Below are 26,658 nucleotides of genomic sequence, written 5' to 3' on the forward strand. Positions count from 1 at the left end.
CACTTTGACAGCATCCGTTACAGGGCATATGGAGACGGCTGCGTGTGCTTTTGGCAAATGAAAGGCTTCGGGCACATTGTTCCTAATTTCGAAAAATCCACATTCGTCACTATTTCAAGGCGTTTGTGAAGAAATAAATAAGAATTAAAGATGAGCTGCATGAAGGCAATAAAATCGTGAGTCATTCCAAAAGTTACACCGGCACATTCGCTGAGGAGCGCAATCGACTCGCTCGGGCCAGCTGGGGTGGTCAGGATGGCCGAGCGGTCTAAGGCGCTGCGTTCAGGTCGCAGTCTCCTCTGGAGGCGTGGGTTCGAATCCCACTTCTGACATTCTGTTGCCTTTGTTGTAGCCACCCGTGCTGTGTATCGCGCTTTCTTCCGAGGGAGCGTCCTTTTCAAAGACGCCAGGAGACAGGCACGCGGGGGACGACCCGGTTTCCCATTTTGGTAGAGATGAAGGTTCAAGGTTCAATTTATTGCAATATAGTGTCAAACACAATTGGAATTCTTTACAGCCAGTCACGCATGGATGTAATGTGGCAAACGAAACATTAAGACAGAACAAGATATGACAATACACAGTCATATGGAAGGTGAATGGAAGGTGCTAAGAGTAATAATGATACTTACACTAATACTGAATGATAAAAGTAGGAGTAATAGAAACAATAAAGTGCAAACAGTGCATTCAGTCCTGAAAAGGAATTGAACTGTCATTAAGCAGCCAGGCGGCCGTGGGAAAGAAGCTCAGGCGATGCCGGGATTTTGCAGTTCTCGGGAGCCGAAGCCTTCTACCTGAAGGGAGCAGCTGAAACATGGTACAGCCTGGATGAGATGGGTCAGACATAATTTTTCTTGCCCTTCTCACAGCCCTGAGGTTGTGAAGGGATTCCAGAGAAGGTAGAGAGGTGTTGATCACTCTCTCTGCCGAGCGGATCACCCGCTGCAGCTTGGCCTTGTCCTTGGCTGCTGCAGCAGGGAACCATGTAATTATTGATTGTGTAATAATGGATTTAATGATGGCAGAGTAAAACCGGATTAATATTTAATAATGAAGTTTTGCAGCTGGCCTCCAGAATCCAGCTGTCTTCTCCAAGCATGACTTCCCTGGTTTCTGGCGTTGGGCCAGTGGCGCAATGGATAACGCGTCTGACTACGGATCAGAAGATTCTAGGTTCGACTCCTGGCTGGCTCGATCCTGTTTTTACTCCTTCCTCCCACACGTTGGGTGTCTGCTGTCCTGCGTCAACATGCCTCAGTAGAGCAGAGGACGCACACCAGGCTCTGATTGCTCAGATGGCGGAGCGCAGGACTGCAGGCAGGCAATTTAGCCGTCCAACCTTAGGTCGATGGGCCGGAGGCAGTGAAGCTTTGCCTCTTGGAGGTGCTGCGATCCTTGCCTTCGAAGCCAGCGTTGCGCATAACCCGGCCGGTGAAAAAGGCAAGCGCACGTCAAAAGAGCGTTCCCTGACCGGGAATCGAACCCGGGCCGCGGCGGTGAGAGCGCCGAATCCTAGCCACTAGACCACCAGGGAGGACACGCTGGCCTTCAGGCCGTGGATGCCTGGCACACTGTGCGGAAGGAAAACGGGGCTAAAGTCTCAAACTAGTCGACAAAAGGGCACCCTGCCCCGTGTGAGGCTCGAACTCACGACCTTCAGATTATGAGACTGACGCGCTGCCTAACTGCGCCAACGAGGCACGCCCAGACCGACGGCTCCCGGGTGGCCCCTTGCGTCTGGTTGCGTGGCATTTTGTGCGCCACCAGCGAGGAAACTCCTGCGAGGAGAGCACGACTGGGCTTTTTGCACTCTGGCTACCCACACTGAGGACCTTCTCGTTCTTAATATGTTACACGTACAGAAACAACTTCAAGGAGACACAGAGGGGCTATGTCATGCCCAGGATTCCTATCGTCTTTTAAATGGTGTCGAGAATGGCACGCCTGCCGTTGCTGGACGATCTTGGCGCACATGCTCTCAGGCTAGATAAAACCCATTATAAATAAACACTTACATTTGACACATTTGACACAGCTGACAGATTAATGGAATAACGTTACATATCCACAATGCAAAGTCCCAGTTATTCAGTGATCACGTGTTTGGCTCGTCTTTAGCCTCATTATCTAGTAGAAAAACTTAAATTGTGCTAAAGTTGAAAGACTGTCCTATGTAAGTTGGTGACGTGTTCCACGTATTAGAGTCTGTTAAAGTAAAAGCTCTGCGGCCATTGCCTGTGGCAGTAAACTGTACTTCGCACTCACCTCTTGAAGAATCTCTTGTTTGCCTTGTGTGCTCGAGACACAATGCCACCGGTTCTTTTAAGGATGTCGCCGCCGTATGGTTAACTGTTGTCTACATTAGAAGGCAACTGCGAACCATAAAAAGGCCCTGAGACGTACAGAGATGGCGCTTTTTCGCTAAATTGCAATGCCGGCGTCCATCCGCATTTGATCAAGTATTTTCATTGCGTGTTCAAGTAGAACGAGCAGGGTCTGAGAATGGCAATTCCTTTTTGTGACCCTGTTCTAAAACAGTATGATCAGGCGGGAAAGGATCATTGAATGCAAAACCACTTTGACAGCATCCGTTACAGGGCATATGGAGACGGCTGCGTGTGCTTTTGGCAAATGAAAGGCTTCGGGCACATTGTTCCTCATTTCGAAAAATCCACATTCGTCACTATTTCAAGGCGTTTGTGAAGAAATAAATAAGAATTAAAGATGAGCTGCATGAAGGCAATAAAATCGTGAGTCATTCCAAAAGTTACACCGGCACATTCGCTGAGGAGCGCAATCGACTCGCTCGGGCCAGCTGGGGTGGTCAGGATGGCCGAGCGGTCTAAGGCGCTGCGTTCAGGTCGCAGTCTCCTCTGGAGGCGTGGGTTCGAATCCCACTTCTGACATTCTGTTGCCTCTGTTGTAGCCACCCGTGCTGTGTATCGCGCTTTCTTCCGAGGGAGCGTCCTTTTCAAAGACGCCAGGAGACAGGCACGCGGGGGACGACCCGGTTTCCCATTTTGGTAGAGATGAAGGTTCAAGGTTCAATTTATTGCAATATAGTGTCAAACACAATTGGAATTCTTTACAGCCAGTCACGCATGGATGTAATGTGGCAAACGAAACATTAAGACAGAACAAGATATGACAATACACAGTCATATGGAAGGTGAATGGAAGGTGCTAAGAGTAATAATGATACTTACACTAATACTGAATGATAAAAGTAGGAGTAATAGAAACAATAAAGTGCAAACAGTGCATTCAGTCCTGAAAAGGAATTGAACTGTCATTAAGCAGCCAGGCGGCCGTGGGAAAGAAGCTCAGGCGATGCCGGGATTTTGCAGTTCTCGGGAGCCGAAGCCTTCTACCTGAAGGGAGCAGCTGAAACATGGTACAGCCTGGATGAGATGGGTCAGACATAATTTTTCTTGCCCTTCTCACAGCCCTGAGGTTGTGAAGGGATTCCAGAGAAGGTAGAGAGGTGTTGATCACTCTCTCTGCCGAGCGGATCACCCGCTGCAGCTTGGCCTTGTCCTTGGCTGCTGCAGCAGGGAACCATGTAATTATTGATTGTGTAATAATGGATTTAATGATGGCAGAGTAAAACCGGATTAATATTTAATAATGAAGTTTTGCAGCTGGCCTCCAGAATCCAGCTGTCTTCTCCAAGCATGACTTCCCTGGTTTCTGGCGTTGGGCCAGTGGCGCAATGGATAACGCGTCTGACTACGGATCAGAAGATTCTAGGTTCGACTCCTGGCTGGCTCGATCCTGTTTTTACTCCTTCCTCCCACACGTTGGGTGTCTGCTGTCCTGCGTCAACATGCCTCAGTAGAGCAGAGGACGCACACCAGGCTCTGATTGCTCAGATGGCGGAGCGCAGGACTGCAGGCAGGCAATTTAGCCGTCCAACCTTAGGTCGATGGGCCGGAGGCAGTGAAGCTTTGCCTCTTGGAGGTGCTGCGATCCTTGCCTTCGAAGCCAGCGTTGCGCATAACCCGGCCGGTGAAAAAGGCAAGCGCACGTCAAAAGAGCGTTCCCTGACCGGGAATCGAACCCGGGCCGCGGCGGTGAGAGCGCCGAATCCTAGCCACTAGACCACCAGGGAGGACACGCTGGCCTTCAAGCCGTGGATGCCTGGCACACTGTGCGGAAGGAAAACGGGGCTAAAGTCTCAAACTAGTCGACAAAAGGGCACCCTGCCCCGTGTGAGGCTCGAACTCACGACCTTCAGATTATGAGACTGACGCGCTGCCTAACTGCGCCAACGAGGCACGCCCAGACCGACGGCTCCTGGGTGGCCCCTTGCGTCTGGTTGCGTGGCATTTTGTGCGCCACCAGCGAGGAAACTCCTGCGAGGAGAGCACGACTGGGCTTCTTGCACTCTGGCTACCCACACTGAGGACCTTCTCGTTCTTAATATGTTACACGTACAGAAACAACTTCAAGGAGACACAGAGGGGCTATGTCATGCCCAGGATTCCTATCGTCTTTTAAATGGTGTCGAGAATGGCACGCCTGCCGTTGCTGGACGATCTTGGCGCACATGCTCTCAGGCTAGATAAAACCCATTATAAATAAACACTTACATTTGACACATTTGACACAGCTGACAGATTAATGGAATAACGTTACATATCCACAATGCAAAGTCCCAGTTATTCAGTGATCACGTGTTTGGCTCGTCTTTAGCCTCATTATCTAGTAGAAAAACTTAAATTGTGCTAAAGTTGAAAGACTGTCCTATGTAAGTTGGTGACGTGTTCCACGTATTAGAGTCTGTTAAAGTAAAAGCTCTGCGGCCATTGCCTGTGGCAGTAAACTGTACTTCGCACTCACCTCTTGAAGAATCTCTTGTTTGCCTTGTGTGCTCGAGACACAACGCCACCGGTTCTTTTAAGGATGTCGCCGCCGTATGGTTAACTGTTGTCTACATTAGAAGGCAACTGCGAACCATAAAAAGGCCCTGAGACGTACAGAGATGGCGCTTTTTCGCTAAATTGCAATGCCGGCGTCCATCCGCATTTGATCAAGTATTTTCATTGCGCGTTCAAGTAGAACGAGCAGGGTCTGAGAATGGCGATTCCTTTTTGTGACCCTGTTCTAAAACAGTATGATCAGGCGGGAAAGGATCATTGAATGCAAAACCACTTTGACAGCATCCGTTACAGGGCATATGGAGACGGGCTGCGTGTGCTTTTGGCAAATGAAAGGCTTCGGGCACATTGTTCCTCATTTCGAAAAATCCACATTCGTCACTATTTCAAGGCGTTTGTGAAGAAATAAATAAGAATTAAAGATGAGCTGCATGAAGGCAATAAAATCGTGAGTCATTCCAAAAGTTACACCGGCACATTCGCTGAGGAGCGCAATCGACTCGCTCGGGCCAGCTGGGGTGGTCAGGATGGCCGAGCGGTCTAAGGCGCTGCGTTCAGGTCGCAGTCTCCTCTGGAGGCGTGGGTTCGAATCCCACTTCTGACATTCTGTTGCCTTTGTTGTAGCCACCCGTGCTGTGTATCGCGCTTTCTTCCGAGGGAGCGTCCTTTTCAAAGACGCCAGGAGACAGGCACGCGGGGGACGACCCGGTTTCCCATTTTGGTAGAGATGAAGGTTCAAGGTTCAATTTATTGCAATATAGTGTCAAACACAATTGGAATTCTTTACAGCCAGTCACGCATGGATGTAATGTGGCAAACGAAACATTAAGACAGAACAAGATATGACAATACACAGTCATATGGAAGGTGAATGGAAGGTGCTAAGAGTAATAATGATACTTACACTAATACTGAATGATAAAAGTAGGAGTAATAGAAACAATAAAGTGCAAACAGTGCATTCAGTCCTGAAAAGGAATTGAACTGTCATTAAGCAGCCAGGCGGCCGTGGGAAAGAAGCTCAGGCGATGCCGGGATTTTGCAGTTCTCGGGAGCCGAAGCCTTCTACCTGAAGGGAGCAGCTGAAACATGGTACAGCCTGGATGAGATGGGTCAGACATAATTTTTCTTGCCCTTCTCACAGCCCTGAGGTTGTGAAGGGATTCCAGAGAAGGTAGAGAGGTGTTGATCACTCTCTCTGCCGAGCGGATCACCCGCTGCAGCTTGGCCTTGTCCTTGGCTGCTGCAGCAGGGAACCATGTAATTATTGATTGTGTAATAATGGATTTAATGATGGCAGAGTAAAACCGGATTAATATTTAATAATGAAGTTTTGCAGCTGGCCTCCAGAATCCAGCTGTCTTCTCCAAGCATGACTTCCCTGGTTTCTGGCGTTGGGCCAGTGGCGCAATGGATAACGCGTCTGACTACGGATCAGAAGATTCTAGGTTCGACTCCTGGCTGGCTCGATCCTGTTTTTACTCCTTCCTCCCACACGTTGGGTGTCTGCTGTCCTGCGTCAACATGCCTCAGTAGAGCAGAGGACGCACACCAGGCTCTGATTGCTCAGATGGCGGAGCGCAGGACTGCAGGCAGGCAATTTAGCCGTCCAACCTTAGGTCGATGGGCCGGAGGCAGTGAAGCTTTGCCTCTTGGAGGTGCTGCGATCCTTGCCTTCGAAGCCAGCGTTGCGCATAACCCGGCCGGTGAAAAAGGCAAGCGCACGTCAAAAGAGCGTTCCCTGACCGGGAATCGAACCCGGGCCGCGGCGGTGAGAGCGCCGAATCCTAGCCACTAGACCACCAGGGAGGACACGCTGGCCTTCAGGCCGTGGATGCCTGGCACACTGTGCGGAAGGAAAACGGAGCTAAAGTCTCAAACTAGTCGACAAAAGGGCACCCTGCCCCGTGTGAGGCTCGAACTCACGACCTTCAGATTATGAGACTGACGCGCTGCCTAACTGCGCCAACGAGGCACGCCCAGACCGACGGCTCCTGGGTGGCCCCTTGCGTCTGGTTGCGTGGCATTTTGTGCGCCACCAGCGAGGAAACTCCTGCGAGGAGAGCACGACTGGGCTTCTTGCACTCTGGCTACCCACACTGAGGACCTTCTCGTTCTTAATATGTTACACGTACAGAAACAACTTCAAGGAGACACAGAGGGGCTATGTCATGCCCAGGATTCCTATCGTCTTTTAAATGGTGTCGAGAATGGCACGCCTGCCGTTGCTGGACGATCTTGGCGCACATGCTCTCAGGCTAGATAAAACCCATTATAAATAAACACTTACATTTGACACATTTGACACAGCTGACAGATTAATGGAATAACGTTACATATCCACAATGCAAAGTCCCAGTTATTCAGTGATCACGTGTTTGGCTCGTCTTTAGCCTCATTATCTAGTAGAAAAACTTAAATTGTGCTAAAGTTGAAAGACTGTCCTATGTAAGTTGGTGACGTGTTCCACGTATTAGAGTCTGTTAAAGTAAAAGCTCTGCGGCCATTGCCTGTGGCAGTAAACTGTACTTCGCACTCACCTCTTGAAGAATCTCTTGTTTGCCTTGTGTGCTCGAGACACAACGCCACCGGTTCTTTTAAGGATGTCGCCGCCATATGGTTAACTGTTGTCTACATTAGAAGGCAACTGCGAACCATAAAAAGGCCCTGAGACGTACAGAGATGGCGCTTTTTCGCTAAATTGCAATGCCGGCGTCCATCCGCATTTGATCAAGTATTTTCATTGCGCGTTCAAGTAGAACGAGCAGGGTCTGAGAATGGCGATTCCGTTTTGTGACCCTGTTCTAAAACAGTATGATCAAGGGGGAAAGGATCATTGAATGCAAAACCACTTTGACAGCATCCGTTACAGGGCATATGGAGACGGGCTGCGTGTGCTTTTGGCAAATGAAAGGCTTCGGGCACATTGTTCCTCATTTCGAAAAATCCACATTCGTCACTATTTCAAGGCGTTTGTGAAGAAATAAATAAGAATTAAAGATGAGCTGCATGAAGGCAATAAAATCGTGAGTCATTCCAAAAGTTACACCGGCACATTCGCTGAGGAGCGCAATCGACTCGCTCGGGCCAGCTGGGGTGGTCAGGATGGCCGAGCGGTCTAAGGCGCTGCGTTCAGGTCGCAGTCTCCTCTGGAGGCGTGGGTTCGAATCCCACTTCTGACATTCTGTTGCCTTTGTTGTAGCCACCCGTGCTGTGTATCGCGCTTTCTTCCGAGGGAGCGTCCTTTTCAAAGACGCCAGGAGACAGGCACGCGGGGGACGACCCGGTTTCCCATTTGTGTAGAGATGAAGGTTCAAGGTTCAATTTATTGCAATATAGTGTCAAACACAATTGGAATTCTTTACAGCCAGTCACGCATGGATGTAATGTGGCAAACGAAACATTAAGACAGAACAAGATATGACAATACACAGTCATATGGAAGGTGAATGGAAGGTGCTAAGAGTAATAATGATACTTACACTAATACTGAATGATAAAAGTAGGAGTAATAGAAACAATAAAGTGCAAACAGTGCATTCAGTCCTGAAAAGGAATTGAACTGTCATTAAGCAGCCAGGCGGCCGTGGGAAAGAAGCTCAGGCGATGCCGGGATTTTGCAGTTCTCGGGAGCCGAAGCCTTCTACCTGAAGGGAGCAGCTGAAACATGGTACAGCCTGGATGAGATGGGTCAGACATAATTTTTCTTGCCCTTCTCACAGCCCTGAGGTTGTGAAGGGATTCCAGAGAAGGTAGAGAGGTGTTGATCACTCTCTCTGCCGAGCGGATCACCCGCTGCAGCTTGGCCTTGTCCTTGGCTGCTGCAGCAGGGAACCATGTAATTATTGATTGTGTAATAATGGATTTAATGATGGCAGAGTAAAACCGGATTAATATTTAATAATGAAGTTTTGCAGCTGGCCTCCAGAATCCAGCTGTCTTCTCCAAGCATGACTTCCCTGGTTTCTGGCGTTGGGCCAGTGGCGCAATGGATAACGCGTCTGACTACGGATCAGAAGATTCTAGGTTCGACTCCTGGCTGGCTCAATCCTGTTTTTACTCCTTCCTCCCACACGTTGGGTGTCTGCTGTCCTGCGTCAACATGCCTCAGTAGAGCAGAGGACGCACACCAGGCTCTGATTGCTCAGATGGCGGAGCGCAGGACTGCAGGCAGGCAATTTAGCCGTCCAACCTTAGGTCGATGGGCCGGAGGCAGTGAAGCTTTGCCTCTTGGAGGTGCTGCGATCCTTGCCTTCGAAGCCAGCGTTGCGCATAACCCGGCCGGTGAAAAAGGCAAGCGCACGTCAAAAGAGCATTCCCTGACCGGGAATCGAACCCGGGCCGCGGCGGTGAGAGCGCCGAATCCTAGCCACTAGACCACCAGGGAGGACACGCTGGCCTTCAGGCCGTGGATGCCTGGCACACTGTGCGGAAGGAAAACGGGGCTAAAGTCTCAAACTAGTCGACAAAAGGGCACCCTGCCCCGTGTGAGGCTCGAACTCACGACCTTCAGATTATGAGACTGACGCGCTGCCTAACTGCGCCAACGAGGCACGCCCAGACCGACGGCTCCTGGGAGGCCCCTTGCGTCTGGTTGCGTGGCATTTTGTGCGCCACCAGCGAGGAAACTCCTGCGAGGAGAGCACGACTGGGCTTCTTGCACTCTGGCTACCCACACTGAGGACCTTCTCGTTCTTAATATGTTACACGTACAGAAACAACTTCAAGGAGACACAGAGGGGCTATGTCATGCCCAGGATTCCTATCGTCTTTTAAATGGTGTCGAGAATGGCACGCCTGCCGTTGCTGGACGATCTTGGCGCACATGCTCTCAGGCTAGATAAAACCCATTATAAATAAACACTTACATTTGACACATTTGACACAGCTGACAGATTAATGGAATAACGTTACATATCCACAATGCAAAGTCCCAGTTATTCAGTGATCACGTGTTTGGCTCGTCTTTAGCCTCATTATCTAGTAGAAAAACTTAAATTGTGCTAAAGTTGAAAGACTGTCCTATGTAAGTTGGTGACGTGTTCCACGTATTAGAGTCTGTTAAAGTAAAAGCTCTGCGGCCATTGCCTGTGGCAGTAAACTGTACTTCGCACTCACCTCTTGAAGAATCTCTTGTTTGCCTTGTGTGCTCGAGACACAACGCCACCGGTTCTTTTAAGGATGTCGCCGCCGTATGGTTAACTGTTGTCTACATTAGAAGGCAACTGCGAACCATAAAAAGGCCCTGAGACGTACAGAGATGGCGCTTTTTCGCTAAATTGCAATGCCGGCGTCCATCCGCATTTGATCAAGTATTTTCATTGCGCGTTCAAGTAGAACGAGCAGGGTCTGAGAATGGCGATTCCGTTTTGTGACCCTGTTCTAAAACAGTATGATCAGGCGGGAAAGGATCATTGAATGCAAAACCACTTTGACAGCATCCGTTACAGGGCATATGGAGACGGGCTGCGTGTGCTTTTGGCAAATGAAAGGCTTCGGGCACATTGTTCCTCATTTCGAAAAATCCACATTCGTCACTATTTCAAGGCGTTTGTGAAGAAATAAATAAGAATTAAAGATGAGCTGCATGAAGGCAATAAAATCGTGAGTCATTCCAAAAGTTACACCGGCACATTCGCTGAGGAGCGCAATCGACTCGCTCGGGCCAGCTGGGGTGGTCAGGATGGCCGAGCGGTCTAAGGCGCTGCGTTCAGGTCGCAGTCTCCTCTGGAGGCGTGGGTTCGAATCCCACTTCTGACATTCTGTTGCCTCTGTTGTAGCCACCCGTGCTGTGTATCGCGCTTTCTTCCGAGGGAGCGTCCTTTTCAAAGACGCCAGGAGACACACACGCGGGGGACGACCCGGTTTCCCATTTTGGTAGAGATGAAGGTTCAAGGTTCAATTTATTGCAATATAGTGTCAAACACAATTGGAATTCTTTACAGCCAGTCACGCATGGATGTAATGTGGCAAACGAAACATTAAGACAGAACAAGATATGACAATACACAGTCATATGGAAGGTGAATGGAAGGTGCTAAGAGTAATAATGATACTTACACTAATACTGAATGATAAAAGTAGGAGTAATAGAAACAATAAAGTGCAAACAGTGCATTCAGTCCTGAAAAGGAATTGAACTGTCATTAAGCAGCCAGGCGGCCGTGGGAAAGAAGCTCAGGCGATGCCAGGATTTTGCAGTTCTCGGGAGCCGAAGCCTTCTACCTGAAGGGAGCAGCTGAAACATGGTACAGCCTGGATGAGATGGGTCAGACATAATTTTTCTTGCCCTTCTCACAGCCCTGAGGTTGTGAAGGGATTCCAGAGAAGGTAGAGAGGTGTTGATCACTCTCTCTGCCGAGCGGATCACCCGCTGCAGCTTGGCCTTGTCCTTGGCTGCTGCAGCAGGGAACCATATAATTATTGATTGTGTAATAATGGATTTAATGATGGCAGAGTAAAACCGGATTAATATTTAATAATGAAGTTTTGCAGCTGGCCTCCAGAATCCAGCTGTCTTCTCCAAGCATGACTTCCCTGGTTTCTGGCGTTGGGCCAGTGGCGCAATGGATAATGCGTCTGACTACGGATCAGAAGATTCTAGGTTCGACTCCTGGCTGGCTCGATCCTGTTTTTACTCCTTCCTCCCACACGTTGGGTGTCTGCTGTCCTGCGTCAACATGCCTCAGTAGAGCAGAGGACGCACACCAGGCTCTGATTGCTCAGATGGCGGAGCGCAGGACTGCAGGCAGGCAATTTAGCCGTCCAACCTTAGGTCGATGGGCCGGAGGCAGTGAAGCTTTGCCTCTTGGAGGTGCTGCGATCCTTGCCTTCGAAGCCAGCGTTGCGCATAACCCGGCCGGTGAAAAAGGCAAGCGCACGTCAAAAGAGCGTTCCCTGACCGGGAATCGAACCCGGGCCGCGGCGGTGAGAGCGCCGAATCCTAGCCACTAGACCACCAGGGAGGACACGCTGGCCTTGAGGCCGTGGATGCCTGGCACACTGTGCGGAAGGAAAACGGGGCTAAAGTCTCAAACTAGTCGACAAAAGGGCACCCTGCCCCGTGTGAGGCTCGAACTCACGACCTTCAGATTATGAGACTGACGCGCTGCCTAACTGCGCCAACGAGGCACGCCCAGACCGGCGGCTCCTGGGTGGCCCCTTGCGTCTGGTTGCGTGGCATTTTGTGCGCCACCAGCGAGGAAACTCCTGCGAGGAGAGCACGACTGGGCTTCTTGCACTCTGGCTACCCACACTGAGGACCTTCAGGTTCTTAATATGTTACACGTACAGAAACAACTTCAAGGAGACACAGAGGGGCTATGTCATGCCCAGGATTCCTATCGTCTTTTAAATGGTGTCGAGAATGGCACGCCTGCCGTTGCTGGACGATCTTGGCGCACATGCTCTCAGGCTAGATAAAACCCATTATAAATAAACACTTACATTTGACACATTTGACACAGCTGACAGATTAATGGAATAACGTTACATATCCACAATGCAAAGTCCCAGTTATTCAGTGATCACGTGTTTGGCTCGTCTTTAGCCTCATTATCTAGTAGAAAAACTTAAATTGTGCTAAAGTTGAAAGACTGTCCTATGTAAGTTGGTGACGTGTTCCACGTATTAGAGTCTGTTAAAGTAAAAGCTCTGCGGCCATTGCCTGTGGCAGTAAACTGTACTTCGCACTCACCTCTTGAAGAATCTCTTGTTTGCCTTGTGTGCTCGAGACACAATGCCACCGGTTCTTTTAAGGATGTCGCCGCCGTATGGTTAACTGTTGTCTACATTAGAAGGCAACTGCGAACCATAAAAAGGCCCTGAGACGTACAGAGATGGCGCTTTTTCGCTAAATTGCAATGCCGGCGTCCATCCGCATTTGATCAAGTATTTTCATTGCGCGTTCAAGTAGAACGAGCAGGGTCTGAGAATGGCGATTCCTTTTTGTGACCCTGTTCTAAAACAGTATGATCAGGCGGGAAAGGATCATTGAATGCAAAACCACTTTGACAGCATCCGTTACAGGGCATATGGAGACGGGCTGCGTGTGCTTTTGGCAAATGAAAGGCTTCGGGCACATTGTTCCTCATTTCGAAAAATCCACATTCGTCTCTATTTCAAGGCGTTTGTGAAGAAATAAATAAGAATTAAAGATGAGCTGCATGAAGGCAATAAAATCGTGAGTCATTCCAAAAGTTACACCGGCACATTCGCTGAGGAGCGCAATCGACTCGCACGGGCCAGCTGGGGTGGTCAGGATGGCCGAGCGGTCTAAGGCGCTGCGTTCAGGTCGCAGTCTCCTCTGGAGGCGTGGGTTCGAATCCCACTTCTGACATTCTGTTGCCTTTGTTGTAGCCACCCGTGCTGTGTATCGCGCTTTCTTCCGAGGGAGCGTCCTTTTCAAAGACGCCAGGAGACAGGCACGCGGGGGACGACCCAGTTTCCCATTTTGGTAGAGATGAAGGTTCAAGGTTCAATTTATTGCAATATAGTGTCAAACACAATTGGAATTCTTTACAGCCAGTCACGCATGGATGTAATGTGGCAAACGAAACATTAAGACAGAACAAGATATGACAATACACAGTCATATGGAAGGTGAATGGAAGGTGCTAAGAGTAATAATGATACTTACACTAATACTGAATGATAAAAGTAGGAGTAATAGAAACAATAAAGTGCAAACAGTGCATTCAGTCCTGAAAAGGAATTGAACTGTCATTAAGCAGCCAGGCGGCCGTGGGAAAGAAGCTCAGGCGATGCCGGGATTTTGCAGTTCTCGGGAGCCGAAGCCTTCTACCTGAAGGGAGCAGCTGAAACATGGTACAGCCTGGATGAGATGGGTCAGACATAATTTTTCTTGCCCTTCTCACAGCCCTGAGGTTGTGAAGGGATTCCAGAGAAGGTAGAGAGGTGTTGATCACTCTCTCTGCCGAGCGGATCACCCGCTGCAGCTTGGCCTTGTCCTTGGCTGCTGCAGCAGGGAACCATGTAATTATTGATTGTGTAATAATGGATTTAATGATGGCAGAGTAAAACCGGATTAATATTTAATAATGAAGTTTTGCAGCTGGCCTCCAGAATCCAGCTGTCTTCTCCAAGCATGACTTCCCTGGTTTCTGGCGTTGGGCCAGTGGCGCAATGGATAATGCGTCTGACTACGGATCAGAAGATTCTAGGTTCGACTCCTGGCTGGCTCGATCCTGTTTTTACTCCTTCCTCCCACACGTTGGGTGTCTGCTGTCCTGCGTCAACATGCCTCAGTAGAGCAGAGGACGCACACCAGGCTCTGATTGCTCAGATGGCGGAGCGCAGGACTGCAGGCAGGCAATTTAGCCGTCCAACCTTAGGTCGATGGGCCGGAGGCAGTGAAGCTTTGCCTCTTGGAGGTGCTGCGATCCTTGCCTTCGAAGCCAGCGTTGCGCATAACCCGGCCGGTGAAAAAGGCAAGCGCACGTCAAAAGAGCGTTCCCTGACCGGGAATCGAACCCGGGCCGCGGCGGTGAGAGCGCCGAATCCTAGCCACTAGACCACCAGGGAGGACACGCTGGCCTTCAGGCCGTGGATGCCTGGCACACTGTGCGGAAGGAAAACGGGGCTAAAGTCTCAAACTAGTCGACAAAAGGGCACCCTGCCCCGTGTGAGGCTCGAACTCACGACCTTCAGATTATGAGACTGACGCGCTGCCTAACTGCGCCAACGAGGCACGCCCAGACCGGCGGCTCCTGGGTGGCCCCTTGCGTCTGGTTGCGTGGCATTTTGTGCGCCACCAGCGAGGAAACTCCTGCGAGGAGAGCACGACTGGGCTTCTTGCACTCTGGCTACCCACACTGAGGACCTTCAGGTTCTTAATATGTTACACGTACAGAAACAACTTCAAGGAGACACAGAGGGGCTATGTCATGCCCAGGATTCCTATCGTCTTTTAAATGGTGTCGAGAATGGCACGCCTGCCGTTGCTGGACGATCTTGGCGCACATGCTCTCAGGCTAGATAAAACCCATTATAAATAAACACTTACATTTGACACATTTGACACAGCTGACAGATTAATGGAATAACGTTACATATCCACAATGCAAAGTCCCAGTTATTCAGTGATCACGTGTTTGGCTCGTCTTTAGCCTCATTATCTAGTAGAAAAACTTAAATTGTGCTAAAGTTGAAAGACTGTCCTATGTAAGTTGGTGACGTGTTCCACGTATTAGAGTCTGTTAAAGTAAAAGCTCTGCGGCCATTGCCTGTGGCAGTAAACTGTACTTCGCACTCACCTCTTGAAGAATCTCTTGTTTGCCTTGTGTGCTCGAGACACAACGCCACCGGTTCTTTTAAGGATGTCGCCGCCGTATGGTTAACTGTTGTCTACATTAGAAGGCAACTGCGAACCATAAAAAGGCCCTGAGACGTACAGAGATGGCGCTTTTTCGCTAAATTGCAATGCCGGCGTCCATCCGCATTTGATCAAGTATTTTCATTGCGCGTTCAAGTAGAACGAGCAGGGTCTGAGAATGGCGATTCCGTTTTGTGACCCTGTTCTAAAACAGTATGATCAAGGGGGAAAGGATCATTGAATGCAAAACCACTTTGACAGCATCCGTTACAGGGCATATGGAGACGGGCTGCGTGTGCTTTTGGCAAATGAAAGGCTTCGGGCACATTGTTCCTCATTTCGAAAAATCCACATTCGTCACTATTTCAAGGCGTTTGTGAAGAAATAAATAAGAATTAAAGATGAGCTGCATGAAGGCAATAAAATCGTGAGTCATTCCAAAAGTTACACCGGCACATTCGCTGAGGAGCGCAATCGACTCGCTCGGGCCAGCTGGGGTGGTCAGGATGGCCGAGCGGTCTAAGGCGCTGCGTTCAGGTCGCAGTCTCCTCTGGAGGCGTGGGTTCGAATCCCACTTCTGACATTCTGTTGCCTTTGTTGTAGCCACCCGTGCTGTGTATCGCGCTTTCTTCCGAGGGAGCGTCCTTTTCAAAGACGCCAGGAGACAGACACGCGGGGGACGACCCGGTTTCCCATTTTGGTAGAGATGAAGGTTCAAGGTTCAATTTATTGCAATATAGTGTCAAACACAATTGGAATTCTTTACAGCCAGTCACGCATGGATGTAATGTGGCAAACGAAACATTAAGACAGAACAAGATATGACAATACACAGTCATATGGAAGGTGAATGGAAGGTGCTAAGAGTAATAATGATACTTACACTAATACTGAATGATAAAAGTAGGAGTAATAGAAACAATAAAGTGCAAACAGTGCATTCAGTCCTGAAAAGGAATTGAACTGTCATTAAGCAGCCAGGCGGCCGTGGGAAAGAAGCTCAGGCGATGCCGGGATTTTGCAGTTCTCGGGAGCCGAAGCCTTCTACCTGAAGGGAGCAGCTGAAACATGGTACAGCCTGGATGAGATGGGTCAGACATAATTTTTCTTGCCCTTCTCACAGCCCTGAGGTTGTGAAGGGATTCCAGAGAAGGTAGAGAGGTGTTGATCACTCTCTCTGCCGAGCGGATCACCCGCTGCAGCTTGGCCTTGTCCTTGGCTGCTGCAGCAGGGAACCATGTAATTATTGATTGTGTAATAATGGATTTAATGATGGCAGAGTAAAACCGGATTAATATTTAATAATGAAGTTTTGCAGCTGGCCTCCAGAATCCAGCTGTCTTCTCCAAGCATGACTTCCCTGGTTTCTGGCGTTGGGCCAGTGGCGCAATGGATAACGCGTCTGACTACGGATCAGAAGATTCTAGGTTCGACTCCTGGCTGGCTCGATCCTGTTTTTACTCCTTCCTCCCACACGTTGGGTGTCTGCTGTCCTGCGTCAACATGCCTCAGTAGAGCAGAGGACGCACACCAGGCTCTGATTGCTCAGATGGCGGAGCGCAGGACTGCAGGCAGGCAATTTAGCCGTCCAACCTTAGGTCGATGGGCCGGAGGCAGTGAAGCTTTGCCTCTTGGAGGTGCTGCGATCCTTGCTTTCGAAGCCAGCGTTGCGCATAACCCGGCCGGTGAAAAAGGCAAGCGCACGTCAAAAGAGCGTTCCCTGACCGGGAATCGAACCCGGGCCGCGGCGGTGAGAGCGCCGAATCCTAGCCACTAGACCACCAGGGAGGACACGCTGGCCTTCAGGCCGTGGATGCCTGGCACACTGTGCGGAAGGAAAACGGGGCTAAAGTCTCAAACTAGTCGACAAAAGGGCACCCTGCCCCGTGTGAGGCTCGAACTCACGACCTTCAGATTATGAGACTGACGCGCTGCCTAACTGCGCCAACGAGGCACGCCCAGACCGACGGCTCCTGGGTGGCCCCTTGCGTCTGGTTGCGTGGCATTTTGTGCGCCACCAGCGAAGAAACTCCTGCGAGGAGAGCACGACTGGGCTTCTTGCACTCTGGCTACCCACACTGAGGACCTTCTCGTTCTTAATATGTTACACGTACAGAAACAACTTCAAGGAGACACAGAGGGGCTATGTCATGCCCAGGATTCCTATCGTCTTTTAAATGGTGTCGAGAATGGCACGCCTGCCGTTGCTGGACGATCTTGGCGCACATGCTCTCAGGCTAGATAAAACCCATTATAAATAAACACTTACATTTGACACATTTGACACAGCTGACAGATTAATGGAATAACGTTACATATCCACAATGCAAAGTCCCAGTTATTCAGTGATCACGTGTTTGGCTCGTCTTTAGCCTCATTATCTAGTAGAAAAACTTAAATTGTGCTAAAGTTGAAAGACTGTCCTATGTAAGTTGGTGACGTGTTCCACGTATTAGAGTCTGTTAAAGTAAAAGCTCTGCGGCCATTGCCTGTGGCAGTAAACTGTACTTCGCACTCACCTCTTGAAGAATCTCTTGTTTGCCTTGTGTGCTCGAGACACAATGCCACCGGTTCTTTTAAGGATGTCGCCGCCGTATGGTTAACTGTTGTCTACATTAGAAGGCAACTGCGAACCATAAAAAGGCCCTGAGACGTACAGAGATGGCGCTTTTTCGCTAAATTGCAATGCCGGCGTCCATCCGCATTTGATCAAGTATTTTCATTGCGCGTTCAAGTAGAACGAGCAGGGTCTGAGAATGGCGATTCCTTTTTGTGACCCTGTTCTAAAACAGTATGATCAAGGGGGAAAGGATCATTGAATGCAAAACCACTTTGACAGCATCCGTTACAGGGCATATGGAGACGGGCTGCGTGTGCTTTTGGCAAATGAAAGGCTTCGGGCACATTGTTCCTCATTTCGAAAAATCCACATTCGTCACTATTTCAAGGCGTTTGTGAAGAAATAAATAAGAATTAAAGATGAGCTGCATGAAGGCAATAAAATCGTGAGTCATTCCAAAAGTTACACCGGCACATTCGCTGAGGAGCGCAATCGACTCGCTCGGGCCAGCTGGGGTGGTCAGGATGGCCGAGCGGTCTAAGGCGCTGCGTTCAGGTCGCAGTCTCCTCTGGAGGCGTGGGTTCGAATCCCACTTCTGACATTCTGTTGCCTTTGTTGTAGCCACCCGTGCTGTGTATCGCGCTTTCTTCCGAGGGAGCGTCCTTTTCAAAGACGCCAGGAGACAGGCACGCGGGGGACGACCCGGTTTCCCATTTTGGTAGAGATGAAGGTTCAAGGTTCAATTTATTGCAATATAGTGTCAAACACAATTGGAATTCTTTACAGCCAGTCACGCATGGATGTAATGTGGCAAACGAAACATTAAGACAGAACAAGATATGACAATACACAGTCATATGGAAGGTGAATGGAAGGTGCTAAGAGTTATAATGATACTTACACTAATACTGAATGATAAAAGTAGGAGTAATAGAAACAATAAAGTGCAAACAGTGCATTCAGTCCTGAAAAGGAATTGAACTGTCATTAAGCAGCCAGGCGGCCGTGGGAAAGAAGCTCAGGCGATGCCGGGATTTTGCAGTTCTCGGGAGCCGAAGCCTTCTACCTGAAGGGAGCAGCTGAAACATGGTACAGCCTGGATGAGATGGGTCAGACATAATTTTTCTTGCCCTTCTCACAGCCCTGAGGTTGTGAAGGGATTCCAGAGAAGGTAGAGAGGTGTTGATCACTCTCTCTGCCGAGCGGATCACCCGCTGCAGCTTGGCCTTGTCCTTGGCTGCTGCAGCAGGGAACCATGTAATTATTGATTGTGTAATAATGGATTTAATGATGGCAGAGTAAAACCGGATTAATATTTAATAATGAAGTTTTGCAGCTGGCCTCCAGAATCCAGCTGTCTTCTCCAAGCATGACTTCCCAGGTTTCTGGCGTTGGGCCAGTGGCGCAATGGATAACGCGTCTGACTACGGATCAGAAGATTCTAGGTTCGACTCCTGGCTGGCTCGATCCTGTTTTTACTCCTTCCTCCCACACGTTGGGTGTCTGCTGTCCTGCGTCAACATGCCTCAGTAGAGCAGAGGACGCACACCAGGCTCTGATTGCTCAGATGGCGGAGCGCAGGACTGCAGGCAGGCAATTTAGCCGTCCAACCTTAGGTCGATGGGCCGGAGGCAGTGAAGCTTTGCCTCTTGGAGGTGCTGCGATCCTTGCCTTCGAAGCCAGCGTTGCGCATAACCCGGCCGGTGAAAAAGGCAAGCGCACGTCAAAAGAGCGTTCCCTGACCGGGAATCGAACCCGGGCCGCGGCGGTGAGAGCGCCGAATCCTAGCCACTAGACCACCAGGGAGGACACGCTGGCCTTCAGGCCGTGGATGCCTGGCACACTGTGCGGAAGGAAAACGGGGCTAAAGTCTCAAACTAGTCGACAAAAGGGCACCCTGCCCCGTGTGAGGCTCGAACTCACGACCTTCAGATTATGAGACTGACGCGCTGCCTAACTGCGCCAACGAGGCACGCCCAGACCGACGGCTCCTGGGTGGCCCCTTGCGTCTGGTTGCGTGGCATTTTGTGCGCCACCAGCGAGGAAACTCCTGCGAGGAGAGCACGACTGGGCTTCTTGCACTCTGGCTACCCACACTGAGGACCTTCTCGTTCTTAATATGTTACACGTACAGAAACAACTTCAAGGAGACACAGAGGGGCTATGTCATGCCCAGGATTCCTATCGTCTTTTAAATGGTGTCGAGAATGGCACGCCTGCCGTTGCTGGACGATCTTGGCGCACATGCTCTCAGGCTAGATAAAACCCATTATAAATAAACACTTACATTTGACACATTTGACACAGCTGACAGATTAATGGAATAACGTTACATATCCACAATGCAAAGTCCCAGTTATTCAGTGATCACGTGTTTGGCTCGTCTTTAGCCTCATTATCTAGTAGAAAAACTTAAATTGTGCTAAAGTTGAAAGACTGTCCTATGTAAGTTGGTGACGTGTTCCACGTATTAGAGTCTGTTAAAGTAAAAGCTCTGCGGCCATTGCCTGTGGCAGTAAACTGTACTTCGCACTCACCTCTTGAAGAATCTCTTGTTTGCCTTGTGTGCTCGAGACACAATGCCACCGGTTCTTTTAAGGATGTCGCCGCCGTATGGTTAACTGTTGTCTACATTAGAAGGCAACTGCGAACCATAAAAAGGCCCTGAGACGTACAGAGATGGCGCTTTTTCGCTAAATTGCAATGCCGGCGTCCATCCGCATTTGATCAAGTATTTTCATTGCGCGTTCAAGTAGAACGAGCAGGGTCTGAGAATGGCGATTCCTTTTTGTGACCCTGTTCTAAAACAGTATGATCAAGGGGGAAAGGATCATTGAATGCAAAACCACTTTGACAGCATCCGTTACAGGGCATATGGAGACGGGCTGCGTGTGCTTTTGGCAAATGAAAGGCTTCGGGCACATTGTTCCTCATTTCGAAAAATCCACATTCGTCACTATTTCAAGGCGTTTGTGAAGAAATAAATAAGAATTAAAGATGAGCTGCATGAAGGCAATAAAATCGTGAGTCATTCCAAAAGTTACACCGGCACATTCGCTGAGGAGCGCAATCGACTCGCTCGGGCCAGCTGGGGTGGTCAGGATGGCCGAGCGGTCTAAGGCGCTGCGTTCAGGTCGCAGTCTCCTCTGGAGGCGTGGGTTCGAATCCCACTTCTGACATTCTGTTGCCTTTGTTGTAGCCACCCGTGCTGTGTATCGCGCTTTCTTCCGAGGGAGCGTCCTTTTCAAAGACGCCAGGAGACAGGCACGCGGGGGACGACCCGGTTTCCCATTTTGGTAGAGATGAAGGTTCAAGGTTCAATTTATTGCAATATAGTGTCAAACACAATTGGAATTCTTTACAGCCAGTCACGCATGGATGTAATGTGGCAAACGAAACATTAAGACAGAACAAGATATGACAATACACAGTCATATGGAAGGTGAATGGAAGGTGCTAAGAGTTATAATGATACTTACACTAATACTGAATGATAAAAGTAGGAGTAATAGAAACAATAAAGTGCAAACAGTGCATTCAGTCCTGAAAAGGAATTGAACTGTCATTAAGCAGCCAGGCGGCCGTGGGAAAGAAGCTCAGGCGATGCCGGGATTTTGCAGTTCTCGGGAGCCGAAGCCTTCTACCTGAAGGGAGCAGCTGAAACATGGTACAGCCTGGATGAGATGGGTCAGACATAATTTTTCTTGCCCTTCTCACAGCCCTGAGGTTGTGAAGGGATTCCAGAGAAGGTAGAGAGGTGTTGATCACTCTCTCTGCCGAGCGGATCACCCGCTGCAGCTTGGCCTTGTCCTTGGCTGCTGCAGCAGGGAACCATGTAATTATTGATTGTGTAATAATGGATTTAATGATGGCAGAGTAAAACCGGATTAATATTTAATAATGAAGTTTTGCAGCTGGCCTCCAGAATCCAGCTGTCTTCTCCAAGCATGACTTCCCAGGTTTCTGGCGTTGGGCCAGTGGCGCAATGGATAACGCGTCTGACTACGGATCAGAAGATTCTAGGTTCGACTCCTGGCTGGCTCGATCCTGTTTTTACTCCTTCCTCCCACACGTTGGGTGTCTGCTGTCCTGCGTCAACATGCCTCAGTAGAGCAGAGGACGCACACCAGGCTCTGATTGCTCAGATGGCGGAGCGCAGGACTGCAGGCAGGCAATTTAGCCGTCCAACCTTAGGTCGATGGGCCGGAGGCAGTGAAGCTTTGCCTCTTGGAGGTGCTGCGATCCTTGCCTTCGAAGCCAGCGTTGCGCATAACCCGGCCGGTGAAAAAGGCAAGCGCACGTCAAAAGAGCGTTCCCTGACCGGGAATCGAACCCGGGCCGCGGCGGTGAGAGCGCCGAATCCTAGCCACTAGACCACCAGGGAGGACACGCTGGCCTTCAGGCCGTGGATGCCTGGCACACTGTGCGGAAGGAAAACGGGGCTAAAGTCTCAAACTAGTCGACAAAAGGGCACCCTGCCCCGTGTGAGGCTCGAACTCACGACCTTCAGATTATGAGACTGACGCGCTGCCTAACTGCGCCAACGAGGCACGCCCAGACCGACGGCTCCTGGGTGGCCCCTTGCGTCTGGTTGCGTGGCATTTTGTGCGCCACCAGCGAGGAAACTCCTGCGAGGAGAGCACGACTGGGCTTCTTGCACTCTGGCTACCCACACTGAGGACCTTCTCGTTCTTAATATGTTACACGTACAGAAACAACTTCAAGGAGACACAGAGGGGCTATGTCATGCCCAGGATTCCTATCGTCTTTTAAATGGTGTCGAGAATGGCACGCCTGCCGTTGCTGGACGATCTTGGCGCACATGCTCTCAGGCTAGATAAAACCCATTATAAATAAACACTTACATTTGACACATTTGACACAGCTGACAGATTAATGGAATAACGTTACATATCCACAATGCAAAGTCCCAGTTATTCAGTGATCACGTGTTTGGCTCGTCTTTAGCCTCATTATCTAGTAGAAAAACTTAAATTGTGCTAAAGTTGAAAGACTGTCCTATGTAAGTTGGTGACGTGTTCCACGTATTAGAGTCTGTTAAAGTAAAAGCTCTGCGGCCATTGCCTGTGGCAGTAAACTGTACTTCGCACTCACCTCTTGAAGAATCTCTTGTTTGCCTTGTGTGCTCGAGACACAATGCCACCGGTTCTTTTAAGGATGTCGCCGCCGTATGGTTAACTGTTGTCTACATTAGAAGGCAACTGCGAACCATAAAAAGGCCCTGAGACGTACAGAGATGGCGCTTTTTCGCTAAATTGCAATGCCGGCGTCCATCCGCATTTGATCAAGTATTTTCATTGCGCGTTCAAGTAGAACGAGCAGGGTCTGAGAATGGCGATTCCTTTTTGTGACCCTGTTCTAAAACAGTATGATCAAGGGGGAAAGGATCATTGAATGCAAAACCACTTTGACAGCATCCGTTACAGGGCATATGGAGACGGGCTGCGTGTGCTTTTGGCAAATGAAAGGCTTCGGGCACATTGTTCCTCATTTCGAAAAATCCACATTCGTCACTATTTCAAGGCGTTTGTGAAGAAATAAATAAGAATTAAAGATGAGCTGCATGAAGGCAATAAAATCGTGAGTCATTCCAAAAGTTACACCGGCACATTCGCTGAGGAGCGCAATCGACTCGCTCGGGCCAGCTGGGGTGGTCAGGATGGCCGAGCGGTCTAAGGCGCTGCGTTCAGGTCGCAGTCTCCTCTGGAGGCGTGGGTTCGAATCCCACTTCTGACATTCTGTTGCCTTTGTTGTAGCCACCCGTGCTGTGTATCGCGCTTTCTTCCGAGGGAGCGTCCTTTTCAAAGACGCCAGGAGACAGGCACGCGGGGGACGACCCGGTTTCCCATTTTGGTAGAGATGAAGGTTCAAGGTTCAATTTATTGCAATATAGTGTCAAACACAATTGGAATTCTTTACAGCCAGTCACGCATGGATGTAATGTGGCAAACGAAACATTAAGACAGAACAAGATATGACAATACACAGTCATATGGAAGGTGAATGGAAGGTGCTAAGAGTTATAATGATACTTACACTAATACTGAATGATAAAAGTAGGAGTAATAGAAACAATAAAGTGCAAACAGTGCATTCAGTCCTGAAAAGGAATTGAACTGTCATTAAGCAGCCAGGCGGCCGTGGGAAAGAAGCTCAGGCGATGCCGGGATTTTGCAGTTCTCGGGAGCCGAAGCCTTCTACCTGAAGGGAGCAGCTGAAACATGGTACAGCCTGGATGAGATGGGTCAGACATAATTTTTCTTGCCCTTCTCACAGCCCTGAGGTTGTGAAGGGATTCCAGAGAAGGTAGAGAGGTGTTGATCACTCTCTCTGCCGAGCGGATCACCCGCTGCAGCTTGGCCTTGTCCTTGGCTGCTGCAGCAGGGAACCATGTAATTATTGATTGTGTAATAATGGATTTAATGATGGCAGAGTAAAACCGGATTAATATTTAATAATGAAGTTTTGCAGCTGGCCTCCAGAATCCAGCTGTCTTCTCCAAGCATGACTTCCCAGGTTTCTGGCGTTGGGCCAGTGGCGCAATGGATAACGCGTCTGACTACGGATCAGAAGATTCTAGGTTCGACTCCTGGCTGGCTCGATCCTGTTTTTACTCCTTCCTCCCACACGTTGGGTGTCTGCTGTCCTGCGTCAACATGCCTCAGTAGAGCAGAGGACGCACACCAGGCTCTGATTGCTCAGATGGCGGAGCGCAGGACTGCAGGCAGGCAATTTAGCCGTCCAACCTTAGGTCGATGGGCCGGAGGCAGTGAAGCTTTGCCTCTTGGAGGTGCTGCGATCCTTGCCTTCGAAGCCAGCGTTGCGCATAACCCGGCCGGTGAAAAAGGCAAGCGCACGTCAAAAGAGCGTTCCCTGACCGGGAATCGAACCCGGGCCGCGGCGGTGAGAGCGCCGAATCCTAGCCACTAGACCACCAGGGAGGACACGCTGGCCTTCAGGCCGTGGATGCCTGGCACACTGTGCGGAAGGAAAACGGGGCTAAAGTCTCAAACTAGTCGACAAAAGGGCACCCTGCCCCGTGTGAGGCTCGAACTCACGACCTTCAGATTATGAGACTGACGCGCTGCCTAACTGCGCCAACGAGGCACGCCCAGACCGACGGCTCCTGGGTGGCCCCTTGCGTCTGGTTGCGTGGCATTTTGTGCGCCACCAGCGAGGAAACTCCTGCGAGGAGAGCACGACTGGGCTTCTTGCACTCTGGCTACCCACACTGAGGACCTTCTCGTTCTTAATATGTTACACGTACAGAAACAACTTCAAGGAGACACAGAGGGGCTATGTCATGCCCAGGATTCCTATCGTCTTTTAAATGGTGTCGAGAATGGCACGCCTGCCGTTGCTGGACGATCTTGGCGCACATGCTCTCAGGCTAGATAAAACCCATTATAAATAAACACTTACATTTGACACATTTGACACAGCTGACAGATTAATGGAATAACGTTACATATCCACAATGCAAAGTCCCAGTTATTCAGTGATCACGTGTTTGGCTCGTCTTTAGCCTCATTATCTAGTAGAAAAACTTAAATTGTGCTAAAGTTGAAAGACTGTCCTATGTAAGTTGGTGACGTGTTCCACGTATTAGAGTCTGTTAAAGTAAAAGCTCTGCGGCCATTGCCTGTGGCAGTAAACTGTACTTCGCACTCACCTCTTGAAGAATCTCTTGTTTGCCTTGTGTGCTCGAGACACAATGCCACCGGTTCTTTTAAGGATGTCGCCGCCGTATGGTTAACTGTTGTCTACATTAGAAGGCAACTGCGAACCATAAAAAGGCCCTGAGACGTACAGAGATGGCGCTTTTTCGCTAAATTGCAATGCCGGCGTCCATCCGCATTTGATCAAGTATTTTCATTGCGCGTTCAAGTAGAACGAGCAGGGTCTGAGAATGGCGATTCCTTTTTGTGACCCTGTTCTAAAACAGTATGATCAAGGGGGAAAGGATCATTGAATGCAAAACCACTTTGACAGCATCCGTTACAGGGCATATGGAGACGGGCTGCGTGTGCTTTTGGCAAATGAAAGGCTTCGGGCACATTGTTCCTCATTTCGAAAAATCCACATTCGTCACTATTTCAAGGCGTTTGTGAAGAAATAAATAAGAATTAAAGATGAGCTGCATGAAGGCAATAAAATCGTGAGTCATTCCAAAAGTTACACCGGCACATTCGCTGAGGAGCGCAATCGACTCGCTCGGGCCAGCTGGGGTGGTCAGGATGGCCGAGCGGTCTAAGGCGCTGCGTTCAGGTCGCAGTCTCCTCTGGAGGCGTGGGTTCGAATCCCACTTCTGACATTCTGTTGCCTTTGTTGTAGCCACCCGTGCTGTGTATCGCGCTTTCTTCCGAGGGAGCGTCCTTTTCAAAGACGCCAGGAGACAGGCACGCGGGGGACGACCCGGTTTCCCATTTTGGTAGAGATGAAGGTTCAAGGTTCAATTTATTGCAATATAGTGTCAAACACAATTGGAATTCTTTACAGCCAGTCACGCATGGATGTAATGTGGCAAACGAAACATTAAGACAGAACAAGATATGACAATACACAGTCATATGGAAGGTGAATGGAAGGTGCTAAGAGTTATAATGATACTTACACTAATACTGAATGATAAAAGTAGGAGTAATAGAAACAATAAAGTGCAAACAGTGCATTCAGTCCTGAAAAGGAATTGAACTGTCATTAAGCAGCCAGGCGGCCGTGGGAAAGAAGCTCAGGCGATGCCGGGATTTTGCAGTTCTCGGGAGCCGAAGCCTTCTACCTGAAGGGAGCAGCTGAAACATGGTACAGCCTGGATGAGATGGGTCAGACATAATTTTTCTTGCCCTTCTCACAGCCCTGAG

The 26,658-nt window shown here is 49.6% G+C and overlaps 39 non-coding genes across 39 annotated transcripts; 19 read left to right on the forward strand and 20 right to left on the reverse strand.

Moving 5' to 3' along the window:
• The first annotated feature begins 249 nt into the window (after positions 1 to 249).
• Positions 250 to 332, forward strand: trnal-cag (transfer RNA leucine (anticodon CAG)). Its single transcript has one exon. It is a non-coding gene; the product is annotated as a tRNA-Leu (tRNA).
• A 792-nt stretch (positions 333 to 1,124) lies between these two features.
• On the forward strand, positions 1,125 to 1,197 carry trnar-acg (transfer RNA arginine (anticodon ACG)). Its single transcript has one exon. It is a non-coding gene; the product is annotated as a tRNA-Arg (tRNA).
• A 268-nt stretch (positions 1,198 to 1,465) lies between these two features.
• trnae-cuc (transfer RNA glutamic acid (anticodon CUC)) lies at positions 1,466 to 1,537 on the reverse strand. The gene has a single exon. It is a non-coding gene; the product is annotated as a tRNA-Glu (tRNA).
• A 92-nt stretch (positions 1,538 to 1,629) lies between these two features.
• On the reverse strand, positions 1,630 to 1,703 carry trnam-cau (transfer RNA methionine (anticodon CAU)). Its single transcript has one exon. It is a non-coding gene; the product is annotated as a tRNA-Met (tRNA).
• A 1,123-nt stretch (positions 1,704 to 2,826) lies between these two features.
• Positions 2,827 to 2,909, forward strand: trnal-cag (transfer RNA leucine (anticodon CAG)). Its single transcript has one exon. It is a non-coding gene; the product is annotated as a tRNA-Leu (tRNA).
• Positions 2,910 to 3,701: 792 nt separating this feature from the next.
• trnar-acg (transfer RNA arginine (anticodon ACG)) lies at positions 3,702 to 3,774 on the forward strand. Its single transcript has one exon. It is a non-coding gene; the product is annotated as a tRNA-Arg (tRNA).
• Positions 3,775 to 4,042: 268 nt separating this feature from the next.
• trnae-cuc (transfer RNA glutamic acid (anticodon CUC)) lies at positions 4,043 to 4,114 on the reverse strand. The gene has a single exon. It is a non-coding gene; the product is annotated as a tRNA-Glu (tRNA).
• Positions 4,115 to 4,206: 92 nt separating this feature from the next.
• Positions 4,207 to 4,280, reverse strand: trnam-cau (transfer RNA methionine (anticodon CAU)). Its single transcript has one exon. It is a non-coding gene; the product is annotated as a tRNA-Met (tRNA).
• A 1,124-nt stretch (positions 4,281 to 5,404) lies between these two features.
• On the forward strand, positions 5,405 to 5,487 carry trnal-cag (transfer RNA leucine (anticodon CAG)). Its single transcript has one exon. It is a non-coding gene; the product is annotated as a tRNA-Leu (tRNA).
• Positions 5,488 to 6,279: 792 nt separating this feature from the next.
• trnar-acg (transfer RNA arginine (anticodon ACG)) lies at positions 6,280 to 6,352 on the forward strand. The gene has a single exon. It is a non-coding gene; the product is annotated as a tRNA-Arg (tRNA).
• Positions 6,353 to 6,620: 268 nt separating this feature from the next.
• trnae-cuc (transfer RNA glutamic acid (anticodon CUC)) lies at positions 6,621 to 6,692 on the reverse strand. The gene has a single exon. It is a non-coding gene; the product is annotated as a tRNA-Glu (tRNA).
• Positions 6,693 to 6,784: 92 nt separating this feature from the next.
• trnam-cau (transfer RNA methionine (anticodon CAU)) lies at positions 6,785 to 6,858 on the reverse strand. Its single transcript has one exon. It is a non-coding gene; the product is annotated as a tRNA-Met (tRNA).
• Positions 6,859 to 7,982: 1,124 nt separating this feature from the next.
• On the forward strand, positions 7,983 to 8,065 carry trnal-cag (transfer RNA leucine (anticodon CAG)). Its single transcript has one exon. It is a non-coding gene; the product is annotated as a tRNA-Leu (tRNA).
• Positions 8,066 to 8,857: 792 nt separating this feature from the next.
• trnar-acg (transfer RNA arginine (anticodon ACG)) lies at positions 8,858 to 8,930 on the forward strand. The gene has a single exon. It is a non-coding gene; the product is annotated as a tRNA-Arg (tRNA).
• A 268-nt stretch (positions 8,931 to 9,198) lies between these two features.
• trnae-cuc (transfer RNA glutamic acid (anticodon CUC)) lies at positions 9,199 to 9,270 on the reverse strand. The gene has a single exon. It is a non-coding gene; the product is annotated as a tRNA-Glu (tRNA).
• A 92-nt stretch (positions 9,271 to 9,362) lies between these two features.
• Positions 9,363 to 9,436, reverse strand: trnam-cau (transfer RNA methionine (anticodon CAU)). Its single transcript has one exon. It is a non-coding gene; the product is annotated as a tRNA-Met (tRNA).
• A 1,124-nt stretch (positions 9,437 to 10,560) lies between these two features.
• trnal-cag (transfer RNA leucine (anticodon CAG)) lies at positions 10,561 to 10,643 on the forward strand. The gene has a single exon. It is a non-coding gene; the product is annotated as a tRNA-Leu (tRNA).
• A 1,133-nt stretch (positions 10,644 to 11,776) lies between these two features.
• Positions 11,777 to 11,848, reverse strand: trnae-cuc (transfer RNA glutamic acid (anticodon CUC)). The gene has a single exon. It is a non-coding gene; the product is annotated as a tRNA-Glu (tRNA).
• Positions 11,849 to 11,940: 92 nt separating this feature from the next.
• Positions 11,941 to 12,014, reverse strand: trnam-cau (transfer RNA methionine (anticodon CAU)). Its single transcript has one exon. It is a non-coding gene; the product is annotated as a tRNA-Met (tRNA).
• Positions 12,015 to 13,138: 1,124 nt separating this feature from the next.
• Positions 13,139 to 13,221, forward strand: trnal-cag (transfer RNA leucine (anticodon CAG)). Its single transcript has one exon. It is a non-coding gene; the product is annotated as a tRNA-Leu (tRNA).
• A 1,133-nt stretch (positions 13,222 to 14,354) lies between these two features.
• trnae-cuc (transfer RNA glutamic acid (anticodon CUC)) lies at positions 14,355 to 14,426 on the reverse strand. The gene has a single exon. It is a non-coding gene; the product is annotated as a tRNA-Glu (tRNA).
• Positions 14,427 to 14,518: 92 nt separating this feature from the next.
• Positions 14,519 to 14,592, reverse strand: trnam-cau (transfer RNA methionine (anticodon CAU)). Its single transcript has one exon. It is a non-coding gene; the product is annotated as a tRNA-Met (tRNA).
• A 1,124-nt stretch (positions 14,593 to 15,716) lies between these two features.
• trnal-cag (transfer RNA leucine (anticodon CAG)) lies at positions 15,717 to 15,799 on the forward strand. The gene has a single exon. It is a non-coding gene; the product is annotated as a tRNA-Leu (tRNA).
• A 792-nt stretch (positions 15,800 to 16,591) lies between these two features.
• Positions 16,592 to 16,664, forward strand: trnar-acg (transfer RNA arginine (anticodon ACG)). The gene has a single exon. It is a non-coding gene; the product is annotated as a tRNA-Arg (tRNA).
• A 268-nt stretch (positions 16,665 to 16,932) lies between these two features.
• On the reverse strand, positions 16,933 to 17,004 carry trnae-cuc (transfer RNA glutamic acid (anticodon CUC)). The gene has a single exon. It is a non-coding gene; the product is annotated as a tRNA-Glu (tRNA).
• A 92-nt stretch (positions 17,005 to 17,096) lies between these two features.
• On the reverse strand, positions 17,097 to 17,170 carry trnam-cau (transfer RNA methionine (anticodon CAU)). Its single transcript has one exon. It is a non-coding gene; the product is annotated as a tRNA-Met (tRNA).
• A 1,124-nt stretch (positions 17,171 to 18,294) lies between these two features.
• On the forward strand, positions 18,295 to 18,377 carry trnal-cag (transfer RNA leucine (anticodon CAG)). The gene has a single exon. It is a non-coding gene; the product is annotated as a tRNA-Leu (tRNA).
• A 792-nt stretch (positions 18,378 to 19,169) lies between these two features.
• On the forward strand, positions 19,170 to 19,242 carry trnar-acg (transfer RNA arginine (anticodon ACG)). Its single transcript has one exon. It is a non-coding gene; the product is annotated as a tRNA-Arg (tRNA).
• A 268-nt stretch (positions 19,243 to 19,510) lies between these two features.
• Positions 19,511 to 19,582, reverse strand: trnae-cuc (transfer RNA glutamic acid (anticodon CUC)). The gene has a single exon. It is a non-coding gene; the product is annotated as a tRNA-Glu (tRNA).
• A 92-nt stretch (positions 19,583 to 19,674) lies between these two features.
• trnam-cau (transfer RNA methionine (anticodon CAU)) lies at positions 19,675 to 19,748 on the reverse strand. The gene has a single exon. It is a non-coding gene; the product is annotated as a tRNA-Met (tRNA).
• A 1,124-nt stretch (positions 19,749 to 20,872) lies between these two features.
• On the forward strand, positions 20,873 to 20,955 carry trnal-cag (transfer RNA leucine (anticodon CAG)). Its single transcript has one exon. It is a non-coding gene; the product is annotated as a tRNA-Leu (tRNA).
• A 792-nt stretch (positions 20,956 to 21,747) lies between these two features.
• trnar-acg (transfer RNA arginine (anticodon ACG)) lies at positions 21,748 to 21,820 on the forward strand. The gene has a single exon. It is a non-coding gene; the product is annotated as a tRNA-Arg (tRNA).
• Positions 21,821 to 22,088: 268 nt separating this feature from the next.
• trnae-cuc (transfer RNA glutamic acid (anticodon CUC)) lies at positions 22,089 to 22,160 on the reverse strand. Its single transcript has one exon. It is a non-coding gene; the product is annotated as a tRNA-Glu (tRNA).
• A 92-nt stretch (positions 22,161 to 22,252) lies between these two features.
• On the reverse strand, positions 22,253 to 22,326 carry trnam-cau (transfer RNA methionine (anticodon CAU)). Its single transcript has one exon. It is a non-coding gene; the product is annotated as a tRNA-Met (tRNA).
• A 1,124-nt stretch (positions 22,327 to 23,450) lies between these two features.
• On the forward strand, positions 23,451 to 23,533 carry trnal-cag (transfer RNA leucine (anticodon CAG)). Its single transcript has one exon. It is a non-coding gene; the product is annotated as a tRNA-Leu (tRNA).
• A 792-nt stretch (positions 23,534 to 24,325) lies between these two features.
• On the forward strand, positions 24,326 to 24,398 carry trnar-acg (transfer RNA arginine (anticodon ACG)). Its single transcript has one exon. It is a non-coding gene; the product is annotated as a tRNA-Arg (tRNA).
• Positions 24,399 to 24,666: 268 nt separating this feature from the next.
• Positions 24,667 to 24,738, reverse strand: trnae-cuc (transfer RNA glutamic acid (anticodon CUC)). The gene has a single exon. It is a non-coding gene; the product is annotated as a tRNA-Glu (tRNA).
• A 92-nt stretch (positions 24,739 to 24,830) lies between these two features.
• trnam-cau (transfer RNA methionine (anticodon CAU)) lies at positions 24,831 to 24,904 on the reverse strand. Its single transcript has one exon. It is a non-coding gene; the product is annotated as a tRNA-Met (tRNA).
• A 1,124-nt stretch (positions 24,905 to 26,028) lies between these two features.
• Positions 26,029 to 26,111, forward strand: trnal-cag (transfer RNA leucine (anticodon CAG)). Its single transcript has one exon. It is a non-coding gene; the product is annotated as a tRNA-Leu (tRNA).
• The last annotated feature ends 547 nt before the right edge of the window (positions 26,112 to 26,658 follow it).

This window comes from Misgurnus anguillicaudatus, chromosome 10 (genome assembly GCF_027580225.2).
Source record: "Misgurnus anguillicaudatus chromosome 10, ASM2758022v2, whole genome shotgun sequence".
NCBI classification, from domain to species: domain Eukaryota; kingdom Metazoa; phylum Chordata; class Actinopteri; order Cypriniformes; family Cobitidae; genus Misgurnus; species Misgurnus anguillicaudatus.